Source organism: Periplaneta americana, chromosome 1 (genome assembly GCF_040183065.1).
Source record: "Periplaneta americana isolate PAMFEO1 chromosome 1, P.americana_PAMFEO1_priV1, whole genome shotgun sequence".
In the NCBI taxonomy this organism is placed as follows: Eukaryota; Metazoa; Arthropoda; class Insecta; order Blattodea; family Blattidae; genus Periplaneta; species Periplaneta americana.
The window spans coordinates 77,781,632-77,800,119 of NC_091117.1; the positions used below are offsets into that span (position 1 = coordinate 77,781,632).

The 18,488-nt window shown below is 34.5% G+C and overlaps 1 protein-coding gene and 5 non-coding genes across 11 annotated transcripts in view; all 6 read right to left on the reverse strand.

The window, feature by feature from the left end:
• Positions 1-16,037, reverse strand: part of LOC138696953 (E3 SUMO-protein ligase NSE2-like) — an 81,215-nt gene extending 65,178 nt beyond the window's left edge. For 2 of the 6 annotated variants that reach the window (XR_011331504.1, XR_011331502.1), the window contains exons 1-8: positions 15,165-16,037; positions 14,509-14,679; positions 10,851-11,064; positions 7,952-7,990; positions 7,395-7,432; positions 6,943-6,981; positions 4,119-4,158; positions 3,551-3,589 (exon numbers count right to left, since the gene is read on the reverse strand). The gene's annotated coding sequence lies outside the window, so the exon portion shown is untranslated. The other 4 variants (XR_011331503.1, XR_011331505.1, XM_069822527.1 and 1 more) reach the window with 4 other exon arrangements.
• LOC138709992 (small nucleolar RNA snR60/Z15/Z230/Z193/J17) lies at positions 3,410-3,491 on the reverse strand. Its single transcript, XR_011335005.1, has one exon. It is a non-coding gene; the product is annotated as a small nucleolar RNA snR60/Z15/Z230/Z193/J17 (small nucleolar RNA).
• Positions 3,972-4,053, reverse strand: LOC138710000 (small nucleolar RNA snR60/Z15/Z230/Z193/J17). Its single transcript, XR_011335007.1, has one exon. It is a non-coding gene; the product is annotated as a small nucleolar RNA snR60/Z15/Z230/Z193/J17 (small nucleolar RNA).
• Positions 6,799-6,880, reverse strand: LOC138710009 (small nucleolar RNA snR60/Z15/Z230/Z193/J17). Its single transcript, XR_011335016.1, has one exon. It is a non-coding gene; the product is annotated as a small nucleolar RNA snR60/Z15/Z230/Z193/J17 (small nucleolar RNA).
• Positions 7,254-7,335, reverse strand: LOC138710018 (small nucleolar RNA snR60/Z15/Z230/Z193/J17). Its single transcript, XR_011335021.1, has one exon. It is a non-coding gene; the product is annotated as a small nucleolar RNA snR60/Z15/Z230/Z193/J17 (small nucleolar RNA).
• On the reverse strand, positions 7,806-7,889 carry LOC138709984 (small nucleolar RNA snR60/Z15/Z230/Z193/J17). The gene has a single exon (XR_011335004.1). It is a non-coding gene; the product is annotated as a small nucleolar RNA snR60/Z15/Z230/Z193/J17 (small nucleolar RNA).
• Positions 16,038-18,488: the final 2,451 nt, after the last annotated feature.

Genomic DNA, 18,488 nt, shown 5'->3' on the forward strand with positions numbered 1-18,488 from the left:
ATCTCACGTTGCATTAAATTAGACTCGAATTCTAATTTCTAATGCAGGTATCTTGAGTCCAAGATTGTTATTACAGCTGTCTGACTAAAAGACATTGTCGCAAAATTAATAGTAAAAGTTCACAGAACTACACGTAACAAACTTTGATCGATTGATACTATCACACTACTAATACCACTACTGCCACTACCATAACACCACTTTTAATAACAATAACAATAATAATAATAATAATAATAATAATAATAATAATAATAACAGTAATTGTAATATTAACCTTCTGAAGACTGGATAAATTTTGTTACATAAACGAATTATGTGCTGTTATTATTTGAAATAAGTATTTTTGTTCCTTTCTAAAGTACATTTATTCACAAAGGACTAAATAATTATATACCGAAATAAATTAATTCGTAAACAAGTAATATGTATTTAAATTTGTATTTGCAGGAATGAAACCACACTTCAAATTTTGATTGTTTGTGAGCAAGACAGCCTCAACAATAAACTAATAAAATTAAAATGTGCGACATATTTAATATTTAAATAACATTGTTGTACCAGTACACGAACATTGATAATCTACAACACATTTTAATATCAAAAATATAAAAATTAAAAAGTGGTGCGGAAGACCTCATGTACTAATTATTTATGTATTTTCTAGGGAAATATGAATATAAATGGCAGCGAATGGCATCCTTTTTAAATGAATCAAGGTCCGTGGCTGGCTTTGACCTGGGTTTGACTTTTCCGGGAGTTTCCAGCAGCGCAACTGAAGGCCCAGCTGGTGTGCCATCTTCCTTTTCTTTAGCTTCAAATTTCTTTTCTATTTCGCACTTTCCCTTGCCAATATTGATGACAGTATTTCTGGAAATGTTTAGAGCAGTTCTCTCCAACACTTTATTAACGTCAATTAGCGGACTCTCATTCTGTCTTTCTAATTCAAAATAAGCCCTAAGAGAGCATACCATTTCACAGGCTTGGCCACAAATTGGTGTTCCTTTGCCGAACCTTGCAGTTTTTCTTTTCGGAGAATGAAGTCCTGGCCACCCTCTTTTACCTTTAAGGCTTGACTGTGCCATTTTAAAATTAAACTTAAAAATAAACCGTAAAACTAAATAAACACCAATAGGCCTAACAAAAAAGCACACACACACACACGTATAATTACAACAATTACTATGAAACACTGAGTTAAAAAGTCAGAATATTAAGTGATAAAACTAAGAACGAACAGTGAAATGCCATCATAGAAAATCAACAGACCTCATCATAAACCATGTGCGTATATTTTGTTGAACTGGCAACACTTCGCATGCTTGTTGAAGGTTGGTGGCAGCAGGGTGAGAGGGGAACGGACTGTGATTGGGCGTTGCTATGGCAATGTGCCTCCATCTCATTCATAATCTTAACTGTCAGAAGTACAAACATTCGTTAATTCTAGTATAGCAGTACTGCTAATTCAGACCATTGCATTGTAGCAACTGTAAAAATAAATGCTTGTGTGAACATTCATGTTTAATAAAGAGAGCTTAGAACTAGTGACATCTAATCCTTCATGAAAGAGCAACCATCTGAAAGACGCACAAATCATCTATTGCATGGTGTTTTGTATTCTTCTGTCAGGGGCAAAGTATAACAATATGCAAAATCACAACCAGAAGTGGAAATGCTGTTATTCTAATGCCCAAAACATTTGGGGTGCTATTCATAGACATTTCACAGCACGCGCTACGAGTTTACTAAGCTAGCCCCGGATATCGAATGGTTACTTGTACAGGATTCAAACCATATCCTCTCGCTAACACTGGTTTATGAATACGAAAAACGCTGATCATCCACCGGAAACCCGCGCTAAAAATGTCTATGAATATGGGCCTTGGTGATAAACTAATTAATTTTCTTGCACCCCAATATTTTTAGGGCTGTGTATCTGTTAAGATGATTCAGATTCATATTTCTAAGGGTAGAAATAATTCTGTAGAAAATTTTTCGAAGAAATAGTCTTTTCTTGACATCTTTCCATATGTATGTCAGTAAATTTAACTTACTTATTTACTGGCTTTTAAGGAACCCGGAGGTTCATTGCCGCCATCACATAAGCCCGAGATTGGTCCCTATCCTGTGCAAGATTAATCCAGTCTCTACCATCATATCCCACCTCCCTCAAATCCATTTTAATATTATCTTCCCATCTACATCTCGGCCTCCCCAAAGGTCTTTTTCCCTCTGGCCTCCCAATTAACATTCCATATGCATTTCTGGATTCGCCCATACATGCTACATACCCTGCCCATCTCAAACGTCTGGATTTAATGTTCGTAATTATGTCAGGTGAACAATACAATGCGTGCAGTTGTATTGTGTAACTTTTTCCATTCTCCTGTAACTTCATTCCTCTTAGCCCCAAATATTTTCCTAAGACCTTATTCTCAAACACTCTTAACCTATATTCCTCTCTCAAAGTGAGAGTCCAAGTTTCACAACCATAAAGAACAACTGGTAATATAACTGTTTTATAAATTCTAACTTTCAGATTATTCTGACAGCAGACTGGATAATAAAACCTTCTCAACCGAATAATAACAGGCATTTCCTATATTTATTCTGTGTTTAATTTCCTCCCAAGTATCATTTATATTTGTTACGGTTGCTCCCAGGTATTTGAATTTTTCCACCTCTTCAAACAATAAATTTCCAATTTTTATATTTCCATTTCGTACAATATTCTCATCACGAAACATAATCATATAAATTTAATTTAACACCTTCATGAGAAACATGTTTCACTAAAAACACTCCTCTGATAGTAATGTCACCACCAAGAAACAACATCTTGCCACAACCTAAATTTCAAACTAAACTCGAAACTTTTTCATGCTGTCGCAATCATCCCTCTGTCCGAAGGCAGTGTTAATGACCCTGACAAAATGTGGTACCAATTTCGTAACTTAATATTGCTGCTATTAGGTGAACTATCCAGCTCACACAATTGTAGATAAACTTTATATATGCACAGTACTATACCACAAATGTGTGTAGTACTGTTGAAACACTTTCTAACTTTCCTCAACGGAACATTAATTATTGTGAAACAGGATCCTGCTGACCATAATGCACTACACATGCTTCACTATTTCCTATCTATCCCTTATAAAAACTTTGTATTTATTATATGCAAAGATTTGTGAAAAACATTATCTGAGCGGATATCATGAATATGAAATTTGTAAGAAATCAAACTTCTCATTCTTTAATACACATTATTCAATCAGGCTTTCATATTCCCATGCATTGCGAATAGATGCAGTCTTTTACACAATGCATTAGTACCGCTATGAATAAAAATAACATTACTTACATTAAAATTATAACACATTTAACTGAATTTAACACAATAAAAATAAGTATGCATCAGATAGGAGCGAAAGACTTAGTAAAATATATCATACTAATTCATTTGAACTATAATTTCATCATTGCATACTTCAACAATATAACAGTATGAAAATACAGCAAAGGGAATTAATTCATATATAAAACTTACCAATACTTGAACAGCTGCTTGGTTTGTAATTTATTTATCCTATAAAAAAAAATTAAACCATATAAATAAGCATTTAGCTCACATGGTACTTTATGGTTTCAATATCTTGTTACATGCATCAAAGATAGTAATTACAGAAGAATTTAACACTAGTAAAGTAGGGGAAGGGGCATGTCTTTCACCAACCCTTCTTTTCCTGAAATCTGACACATTTACACACAGAATCTCAAATAAATATACTAGAAATGAAATAAATATGCCTGTAATTACTGCAATTTCTTCAGCTCTTTCGAACTACCAGTATTACTGACAAAAAGCTGTAACACATTATCTTTGTATTACACAAGCGTGTTGCAATATAAATTAAGAAGTTACCTATTTCACTTGGGGTATCGGAAGTACTAAATAATTCCAAATAATAAGTATGCATCAGATAGGAGCGAAAGACATAGTAAAATATATCATCCTAATTCATCTGAACTATAATTTCATCATTGCACACTTTCCTCAATAACAGAACAGTATGTGTAAATACAGCAAAGGGAATTAAATCACACATAAAACTTACCAATGCTTGGAACAGCTGCTTAGCTTGTAATTTCTTTATCCTGTAAAAAAAAAAATAAATAAATAAATAAATAAACTACATAAATAAACATTTCGTACACATCGTACTTTCAGGGTATGAATAAAATGGGGGAAGGTGGGAATGTCTCTCACTGACCCTTCTTTTTCTGACATTGGACACATTTACACACAGAATCACACTAAAAATTAAATAAATATGCCTAAAATTACTGTAATTTCTTCAGGTCTCTTTCAAACTAACTGCCAATACTGACGATAAGCTGTAACACATTAGCTTTGTATTACAAGCATGTTGCAATATAAATTAAGAATTTATCTATTCCACTTGAGATATCAAAATACTCAATAATTCCAACAATAAGTATGCACCAGATAGGAGCGAAAGACATAGTAAAATATATCATCCTAATTCATCAAACCCCTATTGCATATTTATAAGTTATCTCTCAAGACTGGGATTTTTCCTGATAGATGGAAAATAGCCAAAGTTTGTCCAATTCATAAGGGTGGAGACAAGGAACTGGTTAATAATTATAGGCCTATATCGATATTGTCCACCTTTTCAAAACTTTTTGAATCTATTATATATAAATACATTTATTTCTCAGTCAAAAACATTATGACGACAAACAACATGGTTTCGTTACTGGTAGATCAACTTTATCCAATTTAGTGTGGTTTTGTGATTATGTCACTGAAAATATGGACATGGGTAATCCAGTTAATGTAATCTACACAGATTTCAGAAAAGCATTTGATACTGTTGATCAATGTATATTGTTAAAGAAGCTTGCCAAATACGGGATTAGTAATTCTCTTATAAATCTATTTAGAAGTTATCTATTAAACTGCAAACAGTTTGTTGTCTTGAACAAATGTCAATCTGAAGAATTTACAGTGACATCGGTGGTCACTCAAGTATCAGATCTGGGTCCACTTTTATTTTTATTATTTATAAATGACCTACCGAACTCGATATCAAACTCACTATGTTTAATGTATGTTGATGATGTCAAAATTATTAAATCTTGTCCTACAGCTAATGACTGTCACTTGCTTCAGAGAGATCTAAATGAGTTATACAAGTGGTCACTGAAGAATAAACTGTATTTCAACTTAAATAAATGTCATTATATGATATATACTAGGAAAAAAACTTATTTTACTTATAGATACTCAATGGGTGGGGAATTCCTGGAAATGACTGACAAGGTAAAAGATTTAGGCATAGTATTCACTTATAATATGGATTTTTCCAGCCATATACTTGAACTTGTGTCTCAGGCTCTTAAACTTCTAGGATTTATCTATAGACATACCACAAAATTCTCCTCTCAAGATAGTTTAAAAATTCTATTTTTTTCACTAGCTAGATCAAAACTTGAATATTGCAGTACTGTATGGAACCCCTATCAAATTAAATATATTAACAAAATTGAGAGTGTTCAAAAAAGATTCATCAGATTTTTGTTTCTTAAATCATTTGGTTACTATCCCTCCTGGAATAATGAAAGTAGTATTTCGTACTCATCTCTTTTGCCTCTCTTTAATTTTGAAAGTTTGCAACACAGAAGAAATAATATTGATATAAAATGCCTCCATAATTTATTAACAAGTACTGTAAATAGTCATCTACTGTCCAGGATAGCAATACATGTACCAAGAGAGAACTGTAGGACGAGTAAAACAATTAATATAAACTATGCTAGGACATGTTATTATAAGTACTCTCCACTTCTTAGAATCTGTTCCTTCTATAATAAACTGAGCAATATTGACATCTTTCAGGATAGAACCACACTCTTGAGAGAAATAAATACTGGTAGCGTTCAAAACACTCCATAAGTATTTTGCTAATAAATAGATCTTAACTGGTTTGCATATTGTATTTTTGGTCTTCTTTCTTAAATTATTTCATATCAATTATCATTACGAACTCAATCCTAATTCTGACTTAACGTAGGTCTAGTCCCTCATCAGTTATTGTATTATTGTTACTAATCTGTGACTAGTTATTTGCATTTCATCACTGGCTCTATTACTTTAATATAATCTAAGTTTTCTTCATACTGTAAATACTTTTGTTTCTGTTTACCGAGATTTACATGTAATATTTGCTTAATATCTTTTGTTGAGTAGTATTGGATTGTAACTGTTTAAGTTTAAATACTATTATTATATGTATTACTACTGTTATTTTCATTTTATCTATTCTATAATTACATTGTTGAGTGGATTAAATAAATAAATAAATAAATAATCTCATCATTGCACACTTTCCTCAATAATAGAATAGTATGTGTAAATACGGAAAAGGGAATTAATTCACACATAAAACTTAACATGCTTGGAATAGCTGCTTAGCTTGTAATTTCTTTATCCTGTACAAAAAAAAAAAAAATTCAATTACATAAATAAACATTTCGTACACATCGTACTTCCAGGGTTTGAATAAAATGGGGGAAGGTGGAAATGTCTCTGACTCTTCTTTTTCTGAAATTGGACACTACTGTAATTTCTTCAGGTCTCTTTCGAACTAACTGCCAATACTGATGATAAGTTGTAACATATTAACTTTGTATTAGAAGCATGTTCCAATATAAATTAAGAATTTATCTATTCCACTTGAGATATCAAAGTACTCAATAATTCCAACAATAAGTATGCATCAGATAGGAGCGAAAGACATAGTAAAATATATCATCCTAATTCATCTGAACTATAATTTCATCATTGCACACTTTCCTCAATAGAACAGTATGTGTAAATACAGCAAAGGGAATTAATTCACACATAAAACTTACCACACTTGGAACAGCTGCTTAGCTTGTAATTTCTTTAGCCTGTAAAAAAAATTAAACTACATAAATAAACGTTTCGTACACATCGTACTTTCAGGGTTTGAATAAAATGGAGGAGAGTGGAAATGTCTCCGACTCTTCTTTTTCTGAAATTGCACATTACTGTAATTTCTTCACGTCTCTTTCGAAGTAACCGCCAATACTGACGATAAGTTGTAACACATTAACTTTGTATTAAAAGCATGTTGCAATATAAATTAAGAATTTATCTATTCCACTTGAGATATAAGAAGTACTAAATAATTCCAACAGTAAGTATGCATCAGATAGGAGCGAAAGACATAGTAAAATATATCATACTAATTCATCTGAACTATAATTTCATCATTGCACACTTCAACTATATAGTAGTACGAAAATATGGCAAATGAATTGAACTCAAATATAAAACTTACCAACACATGAAAACTTCTTGGCTTGTAGTCTCTTTGCCCTGTAAATAAAAAAATAACTGATAGTACACATGGTACTTGTTTCTTTTTTACTTAAGTTATTTAATGACGCTGTATCAACCATGAGGTTATTTAGCATTGATGGAACTGATGATAGTGAGATATTTGGAGAGATGAGGCATGAGAATGAGAGATGTCGAGAGATGGCACAGGGTATAATAGTATAATCAGAATCAGCTGGTACAGTACAGCAACCTGACTTCTTTTACATCTGAAAAGGCCTGGGATGTGATTAAAATAAGAGTATGATTTTCAGACGACTGTTTTCATGCAAAAGAAACTTCATATGACATTTGGGTTATTATGGTATTTTACTTTGGGTCGCGAAAAATACTAAATAATTTCAAAACAATAAGTATGCATCAGATAGGAGCGAAAGACATATAGCAAAATATATCATAATAATTCATCTGAACTATAATTTCATCATTGCACACTTCAACTTTATAAAACTGTGTGAAAATATAACAAAATGAACTAAACTTACAAATGAAACTTACCCATGCTTGAACAGCTCCTTAGCTTATAATTTCTTTGTCCTGTAAATAAATAAACATTTATTACACTAAGACTTGCAATAAAATGAACAAAAGGTAACAAATCACATACAAAAATGATCACGTCATATAAATAATACTAATTGAACAATACATGCTTTGTTGGAATTCCACCAATGTCTTCAACATTAATTCTAGATCGTTTTTAATGTTACTATGTAGTACTGTATATGTGCACACCATCAGATAGAGCTAATGCTTTTATCATGTTATCAGCATAAGAATTTATCATCACTGTGTGTATAATTTGCTTAACATCAATGTTACCAAACTATGTGGAATTCTGATTGCAATGTGGATTTTGTGTGGAATTCTCAGTTAGTCCCACTAAATTTTTAAGTTATTTAAAAATAAATGTGTACATAAAGATATCGGTACAGCTGAAGAGCCACGGGTGAATTACCTAAATTGTCCTTAATACGTAGGAGTAGTTTGGGTTTTGTTATTCTGTTTGAAGGTTTTTGACTCTTTAATAGAATTTCTTCCAGGTTTTCAAAGTCTTGAGTGACAAGGAAACACTGGACACCAGTGAGGGATGCTGTCTACACCTGTCTGACAATGAACTTGAGGGGGATAGTGTCAGCTTGGAGAACAAATTTTTACTGCTATGGACAATGCCTTCTCTATCTCTATCTATGGGTCATGTTAAGAGAGTGAGGGAGAAAGTAACAATCACTTGTCTGGTTTTCCCTGTCTCTAATCTGCTCCATGTACTAGCCTTAACAAATATATTTTCTGTTACTTTATATATTAAATTGCTTAATATATATATATATATATATATATATATATATATATATATATATATATATATATATATATAAATATATGCATAATACATACACAAGTTTAAACAATGTTAAGATGTTTGTAAGTACTGTAGCAATAATAAAAATGTGAAGATTGGAGGGACACTAAATCAGAATGAAAGCTATATTAGTACAGTACATTAATCAAAATCTATATACAGTAGCGTGCAAATTAATCCGAACACGACATATTTTTACATTTTCTGTCATTGTTGGCCTCACAACTGCTCATACCGCTTTAATTGACATCTGTAGTATGTGTAATTCCATTGTTGAAGGTCTGTCGTTATTATTTTTTTTATAATATGTGACATTTTGCCTGTCGTTTTGTACTTGTAAGCATTTCAGTTGTGTTGAAGACTTAATACTGCAATCCTGTGTATATTCTGTCGTCTTCAAAAATGGATACAACTGCATGAAAACGGTCTAAAATTATAACATTAGCAGAGCATTCTTCTATGACACAGAGGCAAATTGCTGCAGAATGTCACATCGGTTTGGCTAGTGTTAATTCGATCATAAAACAATACAGGGAGACTGGATCCATCACACCCCAGAAAAAAGGAAACTGTGGCCGGAAAAGGAAGACTTCACCTGCAGATGATCGTTTAATTGTCAGGAAAAGTAAATTAAATCCTAGACTAACTGCTGTCGACTTAACCCGCGAGTTAATGGCTACCACTGGGGCGAATATTCACGTCACAACAATGTGGCTTAGGCTTTTGGAAGCTGGACGAAGGGCTCGTAAGCCTATTAAGAAGCAACTGCTAACCCTTGTTATGTGCAAAAAACGCTTAATGTGGGCAAAATTACATCGACACTGGACAGTGAATGACTGGAAGAATGTACTTTTTTCCGACGAGTCTCATTTCGAGGTCCACGGCCACCGTGTTTCTTATGTATGGAAAGGATCCGAAAAAGTAACAGCAGCTCATCTCCAACAAGCACCCAAATACCCCCCTAAAGTAATGTTTTGGGGTTGTTTTATACATGAAGGGCCTGGAGCATTAATACCTATCAAGGGAATGATGAATTCTGACAAATATATTCACTTATTGGAAACCAAAATCGTACCCCAGCTGCAAAAATCATTTCCGGATGGCAGAGGTGTGTTCCAACAAGACCTGTCACCATGCCATACGTCTCGAAGAACTACAGAATTCTTCAACAAGAAGAATATTCAGGTACTCCCCTGGCCAGGCAACTCACCCGACATCAATCCCATTTGGAACTTGTGGTCAATTTGCAAAAGAAGAATGCAAAAAATGGATTGTTCTACAAAGGAGAAGATGATTTCTGTCCTCATTGGTGTATGGTTTCACGATGAAGAAATGAAGAATATTTGTGGGAAATTAGTGGAATCCATGCCAAATCGTCTCAGAACTGTTATTAGGAACAAGGGAGGCCACATAGATTACTGAGGTATGTCTTAGATCCTTTTTTTTATCCCGTTTGAGTGTTTTTGCATAAGTAATTACGTTGTTCGGATTAATTTGCACACTACTGTATATTCTGCAGGATTATAGTGCACAAAAAATTATTATAGAGTTGTGTGTGGAATTTGGTTGTTATGCTCTTAACATTGATCATAAAAATTGTGACATGCACAAAAAATAATTTCAAAATGTAATTACAATGCTTTTACAAAATTTCTACTGGCGATATGTGACAGTAAATAGGTCTTCATTCTGAAAATTGCATACTGTGTGAGTGTTTATATACAGGATTTTCATAGTACAATATGCAAATTTGAGGGGTAGCTAGTTGGGAGGCCATGGCAAACACTTTTTTGTCGGACATCATGGGTTAGGCAACTTGTTATGCAGCTACATGATGATTAAATCATATTAGTAAAAAACTGATAAGGAAAACACTGAAATTTTACCATTCCTTAAATGACAACAATTGTTCAAAATATCCTTCTTTCATTTGCAAACAAAGCTCACAGTGGCACACCATGGATTCTCTTCCCAATACCCCTGAAGTAGTAGATTGTGTTATTACCATGATTCTATGAAAGAGATCTGTCTCACCTTTGACTTCCAAAAATAAGTTGAAGAATGTAAGATTTTGTGATCTTGTTGACCAATCAATCGGTCTAGCATGACCAATCCACTAGCTGGGAAAGGCAGCACTCAGAAAATGACGAACATTACTGTACCAATATGCAGGACAACCATCGTGATGGTACCTCATGCACCATCTCATTGCCAAAGGTATATCCTCAAACTGGGTACGGAGCATTTTCTGGAGAAAGTGAAGTAAATATCACCGTTCAGGTGTGGTAGTGATCAAACACTGATAAACACACAAGCTTACCAAATGACTGATAACTACCACAGTGCCCAACTCAAGTACTGGTTGCTCACTATCAAAGTAAATCTCTACAACTAACCTAACCTGTTACTGATTCGGCCCTACAAAAACTCTCCTTTTCTACGTGTTCAGTAAGGAAAAGCACAGAAATGAGATTATGTACTGTTACTCTCTGCCGTCTACCTCTTCCACAATGACATGGCAATATTGCCTGCCTACACCTCTCTGACAGGCCCCATTTTCATAGCAACTTTCCATCCTATTTCATTACAAAATTTTTCTTTTGTTTACGGTAGGCTACATATGACTCACTATTCTCAGTGGCAAATCTCTTGCATATGACAAGAACCAATTAAAGAAAAAAAAAATGGGGTGTGCTTCTGTACAGGGACAGCGGCATTTCTCTAAAGATTAGAGTCCAATTTAGGTGTGTATTAATCGAAAAAAAATGTCATATAAACATGCGTCCTATTCTCAATATTTTCTAGCCCCTAATTTTCGATGAATACACACACACCTAAACTGGGCTCTAACCTTAGAGAAATGCCGCTGCCCCTGTACGGAAGCACACCCGATAATTTTCCAGCTTCATTAATATTTATCATGACGTAGCTCCTATGATAGTCAATCAACTGCGTTGTAATTTTTATTATAGATGGAACACGTGTTGTCAGCAGATGGCTGGATAGATATTACAGATTGATCGATCTCTAAGGAAAGCACAGAAAAAAATTCGAAATCTAAATCTGTTTTGAAAAGAGAGAGAAAAAATAGTAACTTCGAAGTGATCTGTTCAAAATAGATATAGACACCTTCAAAAGTTGGCAAGTGGCAAACTTTTTCATTTTTGACTTTAGATATAGGGTCAAAGCAAGAGAAATGTTGAGAAAGAATGGAAATTGCTTTTAAAAGTTGACGCTATTCAAAATCTTTACTGGTTTCAGAGTTAAAAGAACATTTTCGCTTGGCGAGAGACTCAAGACTGAACTTTTTATCTGTTAAAAGAGAAAGAATGCTGGGATATTAAAAAAAAACTCGTAAAATCTAAATATCAATATTATATGCGTGGCTGTTACTGTAAAACACAACTTTCTGTCTCTCTACTACTTGCTTTCCTCAATGACATGGTGCAGCAGAAATAAATATTCCTTCACACGAACGAGAAATAATCTGCTTCTTGTGCAACATATAAAGAACAAAGGGAGAATCGTGTCGAGTGTGTTTTTGTTTTATATTTCCTTATACCTACATGTCTTGACTGAAGCAGACGTTCTAAACAATAGCATTCTTGTTCCAGAAAATGTTAAGGTAGAACACTGCACTATAACCAGTATCTTTATAATAATTGTAGAGGGAACAGTTTGACCTAAAATTATGGTTTCTTTCGGGCATACCGGTACTTAGAAATTCACTCTCTATACCTGGCAAGTTACTGAATTTCAGAATTGAATAAATGTCCGACTGCCAATGTCCCCTTTGATAGTGATACTCTTTTATGGGAAAATCTGAAATAACAGAACATAGAAGCTCCACCCACTATCCCCTCCACTAGGAAGTAGGAACTGGCACCTAGCAGAGGAAAGTGGAACAGAAGAACACGTCATCTAGGAAGCAAAAATACAATTCCGTTCTGTCTCTCCCATCTCCTCTCCTTGCACCATCTTTTTTTTTTTTTTCTTATTTCTATGCTCACAGTTGCATTCGATCAGTTGAAGTTGCCTAGCGAACACACGTTGTGGGTAATGAGTAACACTTCAGACCGCACGACTACGACACACGTTGAAAAGGGAGAAAATGAATCTACTTATGTTCAATGGGGAGATAGCGTCTGTGAATGAGGGAGTGAGGGAAGTGAGTTTGGGTCTCCAACAGCATTACTTTCAAAGGTGAGTGTTGCGTTATGCTAAGTAAGGTCATTTTAAATTTGTTATTGGTGTAATTTTGTTATGCGAGGGCTGTCGAATGCACACCTACTTTTGGAGGAACTGACCTAGTTAATTGGTGTACAGTAATTCAAGTTTGTTATGTGTTGTGTTAAATACGTGAGTGTCAAATGCACATTTCATTATGGTGGCTTGGGAGCATAAGAGAGAGAACTGTTTCTTTGGGGGAGCAATGAAAAACCATAGAATCCCATATAACGAGATTATGGGGGATATCATTGATCTCAATCCGTTATAGCTTGACCTTGGTACAGTATATCGAAATATGATCATTTAATAAATGTATTGTAATAAAGTAAAATCGTAACAAAATATACGGACAATTTTACTTTCTTTTCACTCTTGTATGGAGGAGGGACCCGAAGGCTTGCAATGCAGCCTTAGGCTTATTGTGCTTACCACTCCTATTCTGTGAATGGTTGGGTAACCAAATGGTTGTACTCTTGTACAAGTATAGCACGCCACACCGTGAATTTAACCCAGACTAATGTATGACTGATATGTGAATTAATGATGGCGAAATGAGTCTGAGGTCTAACACCGAAAATTACTCAACAATTCTGTTTCAATTGGTTGAGGAAAAACACCAACCAAGTAACTTGTCCCAACCAGGATTTGAACCTAGGCTCACTAGTTTCATGGCCAGACGTGCTAACAATTACTACACAGCAGTGGACCAATTTTACATTTAGTTCAACTATTTAATCTAAAAAGAGCAAGATATCATATTATGAAATGTAAATTCTAATTATTATTGTATTTAACCTCGTCTTTAAGTTTACACAATATTATACCGGGATCACTTTTCTTTTTTCTGCATTGTTATGCAGTATGTTATTCATATTTCTCAAAGTGGCTGCTTGAACACCTGCAGAGTTCTAACACATCAGTACAGGCTGTTACAAAAACATTATAGTGATTCCATTCCTCAAATAAGATATAGAAATTCATATAGGCCTACATTCAGAAATTTAAAATAAATATTATAGTCCAGGCACATGGTCTGAAGACATTAATTCGTCAATTTAAGCACAGAAAATCATAAACAAAAGCAAGAAACATCTTTTGAATTCAATATTTTTTAACGTTAATAGAAAAAAAAAAACAGATTTGTCTGCGTTTGTCGAATGCGCATCATTATATTTACGAAAAGGCACTCTTCAGTGCCAATAATTTATTTTGTGTGCACAAGGTTGAAATTTTGAAGTAAGAGGGGAAAGGGTGCAGTCCGTGTTCTGGAGTTTATCCTAATATTTACTCGCGTTGTTCTTACATTCAAAACATCCTATTAGCCTATAGCTTTCTTAGAAAAGGCAAAGAACTGCAATTTTACTCGAGAGTTTATGAATGACATCAAAATTGTATTTCCGAAAGTAGAGTGGTCTTATAGGCTATTCAACAGATAGAAGAATACTGGATTTCAACACTTTACCTTATTGTTTATGGTGAAGGTTTACGGAATTTTCCTTGTACAAAAATTCTGGGTACATCTATGCCTTCTTTCTTGTTAACAGTTCTACGATGTACGTATACATTAGATTCAATTTCAAATCCTGCTGTTGTAAATAAATTTCCCAAGAATTCAATTGAGAAATAAAAACTCCTGAAAGAAAATGGGCATAAATATTAATCGTGTCCAAAGCCATGAGCGAAAGAAATTGCAATATCCTATAATTTCTAGCAACGGCTTTAAAAAAAACACATTCTGATTTCTCCCACACTCTTGCATATACAGGCAGGCTACATATTTATTGCGTCAACTGCTAGCCAGACACCCGGTAATACAATTTAATATTCACCTACTATTAAACAAAAACGTAAATACAACAATAAAACGGTTAAAACTTGGTAATTAGTAAGGTACCGACGGTCTTTTACAAGATATGCGAAAAGGTTAGTGTGGTGGGGGCAGAGAAGGGAAGTATCCGTGTTCTGAAATTTATCCAAACATTTCAATTATTGAAGATCCACGGCCACACGCCATTTCATATCCCCTCAACAAACCCACTAACCTTGCCACATAACTTATAAAAGACCGTTGGTCCCTTAATAATTACCCAAAACTCTAATGCCAAAGTAGCTACTAACCTTGTACCATCTTGTCTCATATAGAAATTTTCCGCTATTTTATGGCCTGCCTTAAAGCGTAACTGTGCCATGTCATACAAGCCATAATCACGAAAGAGTACGATTCCACCAGGTTTTAACACTTTATAGACGTTCTCTAGAGTTCGATGAAATTTATCTGGATGTATTGCGGATAGAACAAATATTAGTGTAACAATATCTATACACTCATCCTTTAAGTCTCCTTGTATATCATCTGTTGTAATGTCACACTGGAAGGCTTTCACTTTATTTTCATCGTACAAAGGATGAGATTTAACGAACTCAATTGCTCTTGGTGACAGGTCACAAGCGTAAAAAAATATTCCGAAATCACTTTCTATGAGTGGAAATATCATATTACCTACGCCACAACCAATTTCTAACATAACTTTGTTCACAACGGTTTCACCGTTGCAGGCCAATTCTTCGAACTCACGTGTTGTCCAATGACGATCTCTAAAGAAACGAGTTTCGTTTCTCTTATAAAACAGATCCCAATATTTCTTTGCATTTAGCTCTAAATTTACAGCCTGATAATCTGAGACTAATCTTTTATTTTGTGCTTGTAAATGAAAACATTCCTCTGGAGTCAATTGCCTTGTTACGGAAGTACTAGTATCTGAACTAGATTGGCCATCTCCTTCGTGATGGGAAGACATTTTCGGAGTTCACACAACCAATCCACGCACAATATGTACTTAACTATAAATGAAGATTGTTACAGAGAAGAGTCGTTTTCACTTTGAGTATTTTAATTTTCCTTCTCAATATAAGATCGCTGCGATAATAATACAAAATCCCTATACAATAAGTACATAACCACTTTACACGAAACTTCACGTACAAGCGGAACTTGCCAGTGTTGCCAACACGTAAATTATTCCCGTCAGTAAAACACCTGGAAATCCGTTGGAATCCGTCAAAATTAAAAAAAGGACCGACACAATATACCTAATTTTATATAAATAAAAAAGCAAATTTTAACACAACTTACCAATCTTGATTAAAGTAATAATTCATCCACATCATCTGCCTCTAGTTCTGCAGTTGTGCTGGGTTGGTCTACGCTGCGGTACGCTCAAGAGGGCTTGATATATGAAGGCCTCTTGGGTACGCTGCCATTGTGCCAGTTTGGTTGAGAACATCGTCTGGTAGGGTATAGTCATGGCAGCATTTTTTTACACTCTTAAGTCCAGCACGCACAGTTAGAATCGAATTCACAATACTGGTTTTAAGTCTATTTCTAAGGGAAGTTTTCACATTGTTGAGCATACTAAATGCTCTCTCCACGTCGCATTCGACCACGGTAAAACCAAAATCATCATGGCAAAGTCTGAGAGTTCTTGAAATGGATTTTGAGAACTTGCATCCTTATATGATGCGATCTCATGCCAAAATTCAGTTGTGTTGGTAACATTTTGCCATTGAACAGTGGTTAATTTAGACCATTGAAAATCAATTTTTGTTATTACATTTCCAGTTAACCCTAATTCTTTGGCTAATGAGATTATACTCTCTTTAACTACTCTCAAACACTGTTCTGGTGCAATTAAAGACACGTTTTGCAAAACCTGTACATTCCTCGGCAGTCGCCGTTGGAGTTCGTCTGCTAAGCAAAACAGAAAATTTTCGCACCTATTGCGAAACACTTTTTCATTATCAGGGCTGATTTTATTGTCCTTTTTCAAATCAGTTAATAAAATTTCTACTTCATGGCCAAGATAATTAATATTAGGGGACTTGTATTTTCTAACTTCCACGGTTAGCAGACCTCCCCTATAACCAGGCACAACAATTCGTCTAGTAATACCTACAATGAGTAGAATTAAATCTTTAAGAAGCTTCGAAGGATCTGCTGTACTTGACTGGAATGACTTATTGACTTTCTGACATTCTTCTAGATATGGTTTAAGAAATACAAGATAGAGTTTATTGATGACGTCACAGTACATACCATAGACAAATACATATCATATAAGAGTTCAGCTGCGTAGCACTTATTTTGAAGTCTAGATGTCTCAAAATGTGTCTGTAATTCAAGCCACCGATTTAGTATGCGATTGACAGCAACTTCAATCGATAGCCACCTTGTATTTGACTGCTGTACAATTTTAAGGGGATCGGCTTCATCATTTATTGCTTGGAATAAAAACTTGTATGTGATCTGTCGAGAAGATGACTTTGAAAACCAAGAATAAGTTTCAGATATTAAAAATTCAACATTTCTTGGCAACATTTCTGCAGTAGAAGACACAGCTAACTGAACTGAGTGACAAACACATTGAATCGATACAAGATTACTGACTTCCTGCTTCAATTTCTGATAGACCCCATTGTTAATGCCTACCATTACTGACGCATTGTCGGTCCCCACGCCTCTCATTTATTTAATGTCTAACCCGTAGTCTGAAAGTAATGACTTTATTGCACTCACAATACAATCTGCATTTCCCTATTCTAGTTCAAAAATTCCAAGAAAAGTGGATACAATTGTATGTTGTTGTTTCGAATAATATACAATGCACACAGCCAGTAGTTTTATGACAGAAATATCTGTCGATTCGTCAATAAGAAGACTAAAGTGGCCACTATCAATATCGCTCTGTAGTTCTGATTTAAAATGTTGGAAAAGAATATTCCTAATCAAACCTTTGTGCGGTGAAGTCGTAAAAGAGAAGCATGGTCAGCACCTTTGAAAAATCTCTTGGGTAAGCTCGGAAAGATGATCAACAGACCTTATTGAGCAATGGTTAATTACAAAAAGTGAAAGAGCAGCCTCAGCAGCTGCACATTCGTACGTATGTTTGACTGGTATAAATTGCAATTTTGACTGGCGCGAAGTTTAAAATGGTTCTGATGCTTTTAAATGTTTCTTAGTTCCTCCATGATCGAGTAAATCTGACAATCGCACATTCAGACTGCACTGACAATACTTGCACCGCGCAATACCAGGGTCTCCAGGCACCTCCAACAGCCAATCCTTCACTCTTTCATCACTTAACCACTCTTTTCTAAATTTTCTAGTATAGCTCATCTTTCTTTTCTGACATGTTAAATCTGTCAATAAAACATTCACAAAGTAGTACAGGCAATAATAATCGTTTCACCTTAAAAAAAATACACATTCACAAAGCAGTACAGAGACTAATAATCGTCTCACCTTAAAAAAATACAATGTAGGTAACGTGATATAGAAACAAACGTACACTTACGGAGCACACTACATTCCACTACACAGAACGCACACAGACTAATTACTTACACTTTGTGATGCACTCAGCTCGATCTCAAGATTCTGGACAC